Consider the following 7244-nt stretch of genomic DNA (forward strand, 5'->3'; position numbering starts at 1 on the left):
GAGGACATGATGTAACTGATCTATCATTCAATGATACGTGTAGTTCACTAAAAAGACTGAAGAGTAATAGGTTTTCGGGTCCAACTTTATCCGCCTGAGTTGTCAAATTACCATCCGCATCGTACACAGCGGCTTTAGGTAGAGACCCATCCGCTTTAACCACTTTTACTTGTACTTGCAGGAGCGTGTTTTTCAAGTCCATGTATGACTCGGAGTTCCCGGTGACGGGAAATATAATAGCCTGATTTTCATCCACGTTGGAGGTAGAGTTATACTCCACCCATTGACTTCCTATTATCCCAGTTTGGGTATAGGGTACGTGAAAAACATTTAGTTCCGAGCTGACGCTGTTCATAGAGTTTGGGTGTGCGAGTGACATTATGAAAATATATCCGGGTGTAAAGATGATGACCTTCTCTTCTTCTTAGTTCGAACAGAACTGATATTGGGTGACACTTTGCGTTTCCTTTTACGCCCGTTTCCAGTTAGCTTGGTCACTTCTTCGGCTGCCCTTCTCAATGTTTCTTTACCCGCTTCTTTACCCCTAGTTCTCAGTGATTGTTTAATGGGTACACCGCTTGTATAATCCGTCGCAATTTTCGCGCCAGTATTCAAAAACTTTCGACCTAGGTACGTGGCACCCCTTTTAAGTAATGGCATGGCTGATCTGAACGCTGACGAGATAATTGACCCCAGACCATAACCACGTTGCACGGCCAAACCTCTATATACTGGGATGGATCCATGTCCAATTTGATTTAGATAATAATCCTCATAATCCTTAACAGAAACGTGACTCGTATTATATGGAGACATCCTTACACTTTGACAATCACGTCATAAATGGGGCGGAGCTTGAATTCAACGTAGTTCTTATAACAAGTGCCAAGTTCTTCTGGGTCTGAAATGTGAACTTTCCCACGTTCGAACTTAACCGGTTTACCCATTTCACTCATAATGTTAATTTCAATTGTTTGGAAGTTGTTTTTCGCTATTGGCATGTAATGTGGTTTAGCAAACTCCTTCTCGACCGTGTCTCCATCCTTTCCATTTATACTTATAATTCTTAAGAGAGGGACGTCGGAGTCTCCTACCGATCGAGACTGAATTATATCAGAATACACGAATAAGGAGTGCATTCCAGCATCCATATCGCAACTGAATGGGGCGGTCATGGAAGTGAACACAGTGAAGTCTTTTTTGGAATTCCTCGTGAACCCTAATATAACGGCAATTTCGCTTGGGATATAAAGTTGATTCGTCCCTTTTAACTCGACCATCACCCGTCGATTTGGTTTGTTGTATGAAAACTCAACCCTAGATTTTATTTTTTCAGTAGCACCAGCATCGTCGTCGGCTGACAATATTTCGAGTAATTCCTCTACGGAACCATAATATCCGGGAGGTATAATTATCGATATACCCCGGTTTTCATTCACTCCGTTAATTGTCTGTCCACTTTCACCAAAACCAGATCCCTCTTCTGGGAATTCATCCATTGCATCTGAAGCAACACCTACGAACGAATTATCCCAAATGCGAACTGCGCATTCCCTTTTTACCTTATTCCAAGTTCTAGGATAGCTTATTTCAGCAAGAGCAACCTCGTGAGATCCCTCTAGTGCTATTGATTCTGGTAGATACGTTCTGAACGTGCTTATAGTATTTCCTTTGAAATATTGCGCAGAGGAATCGGAAGGTAATGTAATATAAAAACTCATTTTACGTCGACTTCTTGCACCCAGGAATCAAAGTCGGAACTATACCCTCGCCACCGTACGAGTAGTTCTTTAGAACCGTCTGGTTTTTTCCGTTTTCGTATTACTCTTTCAATTTTAAATGTACAGTTTTCCAAGTCCTTGCCTACTTTCTGTATTTTCTCTTTGTAGAACGTACCTGAAATGAGCTCGGAGTTCAAATCTTTCAGTTTATATACGGGTGGATCTCTCGGGATACGTTCTGTTACTTTGAACAGTTTTTCGGTATAATTGGGTAAATACCCCTTTTCAAACGTTCTTTTATTTTTGCTTATTCTAACTAAATCATCAATTTCAAATGGGTATGAAACTGGCGGCGAAAAGTTAACTTTCCCGTATAAATTGAACCAGATTTGTTTCGAATTTTCCTCTGACACTTCAATGGGTTTGCATTTAATCGATCTGTGGTAGTTGTTATTATACGCTTCTAATAATTCAGGTAATACGTCAATGTATTTGTAGGTGTCATTTTGCGTAAAATAGCGGTACATTCGCTCCTTCAAGGTTCGATTAAATCGTTCAACGATACTACATTTCACCTCCGAGTGTGTGGCGAAAAACTTAATATCCAAACGTTTCAATTCACTTTGCAGTTCTTTATTTAGAAATTCATTTCCATGATCTGACTGCACAATCTTGGGTTTTCTACCAGACTCTAAAACGGATCTAAACGCCGCAACCATCGTAGATCCTTTCTTGTCTTTAATAGCAACGGCGAAGGCGAATTTACTGAATACGTCAATACAGCACAGTAGAAATCTATATCCGTCGTTATGACGTTTGATGTTTTGCATGTCTGCCAGATCGAGTTGCCATTGTTCATCTATACCGTACACAATAGTCTTGTTTCGTCTGAAGTTGCGCCTTGCGGGTTTGTGTAATGTATACGTTTCTTGACGTTGTAGGAACTCAATAACATCATTTAAGGAAAGGTGAATCCCCTTTTCCCTCGCAGCCCTATATAGACCCTGCACACCTCCGAAGCTTCCTGGATCTTTTTCATTGAAGTATATTTCTTCTAGTTTATCCATTAGTCGTGCAGTTTAAGGTTTTTTGAGTATACCAGTAAGCGAAATCAGATAGTTCGATAATTATTATAAGAAATAATATCAAAAGCGCCGTAATAACTTTGGGATTACTTAAGTATGAAATGGATGGAGAGGCAAGAAACCCTGTGGGGGAAGGGTCGTTACAACCTTCCATGATAACTCTAAAGTAATTTGTGAGAGAAATGAAACGGGGTGTTGGTTTTTATTCTTTATTTTAACTTTATCCAATTACGAAACCCATTACCATACATAGATTCCGGGGTTGGGGGTGTGTAATCGATGTTTGGTACATCTAGGGAGGTACTTGATACATCCAGAGGTACAGCACTGGTAGAGTATTCAAATGGGAACTTATTTTTAACAAGAGTTTTGGGTACATTTTCCTTTTATAAGCAGATCTTAAAATTTGTCTAATCCAGTGACATTGTATCTCGATTTGCTTTTATATGCTTTAACAGTTTGGTGTAAAATATCCATAATATTCGACCCGACGATTGTTTGTCCCCTGTATATAAGTTCCCCGTTGGGGGACCAATTAATCTTGGAGTTGATATCAATCCACTTGTATAAGGCAATGGCCGGTTTGAGGTGTGAATCCGGTATTGTCATGGCTATTTCAGAATACCAATCTTTCTTTTTCTGTTGTTTAACAGGTTTCTTCTTTTTTCTTTTATTAATAGCACTCGTTAGTAAATGATTGTACATGTTAACTTTTTGCGTCTGGTTCAATTTGCTATCATCCAAAACAGTCTTCGTATCCGAATTTTCACCAAGTTCAACTTTTGGTTGCGAGTTTAATCGACGGTAAACCTCTTCAGGTACCAAAATCATCTTTCTAGCCATTTTTAATTGCTCTGCTTATAGCCGCACCAGCAGCACTGCTAACAAGTGATAAGAGAGGGGCTAACAAAAGAGGTAAAAATTCTCCCTTTTGAATAAGGATCTTTTTTCGTTTTGCTACAGTGCTTTGTTTAGATAACTTCCGTAACATTAGACAGTGCTTCTTCAATCGTTTCTTCTGGTCATCTGATAACTTCACGTTACCGCGTAGGACATTTATACAACATTCCACTATAGCCTTGATAGAGTCATTACTAGCGTGTTTGATAGCGTATTTTCTCTGACACGCATTACAAGTAGTCAGATACTGAATTTAGATAACTTACTTGTATAGTTGTATAAACTAAACTTAATTTGACTTTTTAAACGTAATTGAATTTTTGATTTGATAATTAAATAAATAAATAATGGCATATTCGGACAACAAAACATGGAGGTCTCCTCGAACATCTGAGGATGAGGAGGATGATTCAATATTAAAGAAAAGGGAAGAACTAGCAAAAGAAGATCTGTTTGCTTCTACGGAAGACAATGGCGACGGAGAGGATTCTGATTCGAGGAAGAGGACTGCAGCCTCTTCAGAATTGGAATTTTCTACCTACCAATTATTCCCTCATAAAAGCATTCCTGCCCCCAAGGGAAGTTCAACTCCCTCTAATTTCCCTCCTCAAACTGGGATTGATTCCCTTGTTCCTCCTAAATCAGCGTCCAAAAGTGATAAGCCTAAAGTTAGTTTTTCAAACACCTTACCTAATCCAAGAGTTAGAACTATCGGAACCCAAATTTCTCCGTCTCGAAGAATCCCTCAATTGGGACCAGACACTCCCGACGAGGAATTAAAAGCCTTTATATTACCCTTACTCCAAACATTGGCTGATAATTCTACCCAAAATGTAGCAATACATAAAGCTATAGCTACTAGTTTGGATAAATTAGTTAGAGATCTACCTACGTTAATAAATAGAAGTTCAACTCCTCAAACGGGAAAAGTCCCTATTGAACCGCCAGGAAGGTTAGCCTTTATGGGATCGTCTAGCGATAATGCCACAGAATTTTTAGCTGCTTTTGAGGAGTATGCTAAATTTCACAAGCTATCAAATGAAGACAGGTTAGCGGCATTGCCTCTCCTATTACGAGGGCATGCCTTGTATTGGTACAGGAATTTAGTCCGTCAATATGACGATATGTGTAGTTTAAACCCTTCCCATCCTCATTTAGCTTGGAAGACATTTAAGAGACACTTTAAGGTTCAGTTTAGAGACTCCGAAGCTGACTCTAAGCTTAAGATAGAGATTAACCATAGAAGTCAGAAAGATAAGGAGTCGGTAGAGGATTTCTTCGGGGAAGTTATGAAGTTGAATTTAGGGATGACCCATCCTCTGTCCGAAAAGGAGTTAGTTCCTATAATTAAGAGCAATTTGAAAGATGAACTTAGAACTCCCCTCCTTTTCTTGCAATTTACCACTATGGAACAGTTAAGAAATTCCTGTAAAACAATAGAAAAGGATATTGAAATTAGGAAAAAGAATGCTGAGAAAAGGGAAAAGAGGAAATCACCCCCAAAACCTAAGGTTAAAGCTGAGTCTTCTTGCCCAGCTAATAAGGGCTCTGCCCATAGTCAGTGTTCCCCCGGGCATTGTCAAAGCCCTTGTAATCCTCCTACTTCTCCATCACATCCTAAATGGGAATATCCCTTGAAACCCTTAGACTCTAAATCGAAAGCTAGAGCTCAAAATACTTCAAATAATCAACGATCTTATAACAGATATTATAATCAGAGATCTAAGTCCCCTGGTCGTCAGTTGGCCTTGTCTTACCCCTCTACACGTACTATCACTTGTTATAGTTGTCAGGAACCAGGTCATCTTGCAGCCGACTGTCCAAACAAAAAGATTATCAAGTCGGGGGAAGCCCAGACGGGAGAGATCCCTCGTGGTCCCTCTCCCGGTGCCCAATAAATTCCCCTAACAAGATGCGTGTCGCGTTTCCCTTGAGGATTGTCCGGAAGGGTTCAGTTTATAAAAGGGTTACTATCCCCGTTACTTTTGAACACGCGACGGTTCACGCTAAGTTAGATAGTGGGGCCGATGCCTCTTTTGTCAGTTTAGATCAGTGGGAAAAAATTTGTAAATATAGAAATTCTTCAGAATTACCTGAAGATGAACAACTTGATTGTGTAGTTTGGGGTGATGGCCGTTATACATTTACCAAAGGTTCTCACGAATTAGAGTTTACTCTCAAATCAAATGAAAGTGAGAAACATTTCAAATTTAAATTCTACATAGTTCCTTCCCTAAATAGTGATTTTATATTGGGTCAAGATTTTCTTGCAGAAAACAGGGTCAAGTTAGACTTTGAATCATCTCAATGTTTAGTGGGTAACTTAAAGATCCCTTTTTCAACTCCATCTGAAAAGGATCCTATAGATAAGGAGATAGTAGAAAACATTAGGGACGCAGTTTCCGCAGCCCCTATCTCTGATGAACAACGTCATCAATTAGAAACCCTTTTATTGAAATTTCCTGAGTTATTTTCTGATAAAGTAGGAAGAACAGGACTAATCTTCCATGAGATTCATACGGGTAATAGTCCGCCCATAAAGTCTCAGCCTTATCGTGTTAATGACCAGAAAAGGAAAATTATTGAACAACATGTTAGGGAAATGTTAGATGACGGGATAATCAGACCCTCTGTATCTCCTTGGGCTTCGCCCGTAGTTTTAGTTGATCAAACAAAACGGGGTAAACCCTATAGGTTTTGTATTGATTACAGAAAACTAAATCAGGTTACCATTAAAGACCCTTATCCCTTGCCTAATATAGAGGACATGTTAGCTAGGGTTGGAAGACCTAAATTTATAACAACACTTGACCTTAAATCAGGGTATTGGCAAGTGGAAATGCACCCTAAAAGTAGGGAAAAACTGCTTTCGTGACTCATATGGGAAAGTACGAGTTTAATGTACTTCCTTTTGGGCTGTGTAATGCCCCTAGCTCCATTCAGCGCTTAATCGACGAGATCTTTAGAGATGCCGATAACTTCCAATTAATAGACTATTTAGATGATTTAATCTCGCTTAGCGAAGATTGGGATCAACACTTAACGTGTTTAGAATATGTCCTAAATAGATTAAAGGAAGCGGGTCTCACCCTACAGTTAAAAAAATGTCGGTTCGCCCAAAAAGAAGGTACCATATTCGGTCACATAGTTAATGAAACAGGAGTGCATATAGATCCTTCTAAAATAGAAGCCATACAGAAGTTCTCTCCTCCTAAAAATGTTAAGGAAGTACAGAGACTTTTAGGTATGGCAGGTTGGCATAATAGGTTTATTAGCCACTATTCTCAAATAGTAGCCTCTATTAATAAACTTAAAAGGAAGGATCAGAAATTTATTTAATAATAATAATAATAATAATAATAATAATAATAATTGTTTATTCAGTTCTCCTATGTTATTGGTTACAAAATATTAGAGAGGCTAAGTCGCAAGTCGACTTTTATGCCTCGTTATAAATACCTTATAAATAGAACTCTCTAATTGGACAATAGCTAAGTACAATAATATTTTTGTTATACAAATTATCTTTTATTTATAT

General features: G+C 38.7%; 1 long non-coding RNA gene across 1 annotated transcript; it reads right to left on the reverse strand.

Moving 5' to 3' along the window:
* Window positions 1-4882: 4882 nt before the first annotated feature.
* On the reverse strand, window positions 4883-5819 carry LOC149587275 (uncharacterized). Its single transcript, XR_016380385.1, has 3 exons — window positions 5800-5819; window positions 5109-5132; window positions 4883-5047 (listed from the first exon to the last, which is right to left on the reverse strand). It is a non-coding gene; the product is annotated as an uncharacterized LOC149587275 (long non-coding RNA).
* Window positions 5820-7244: the final 1425 nt, after the last annotated feature.

The sequence above is a fragment of the Phalangium opilio genome, unplaced genomic scaffold (genome assembly GCF_054372755.1).
Source record: "Phalangium opilio isolate 3A_F unplaced genomic scaffold, DU_Popi_V2 ptg001170l_1, whole genome shotgun sequence".
NCBI lineage: Eukaryota > Metazoa > Arthropoda > Arachnida > Opiliones > Phalangiidae > Phalangium > Phalangium opilio.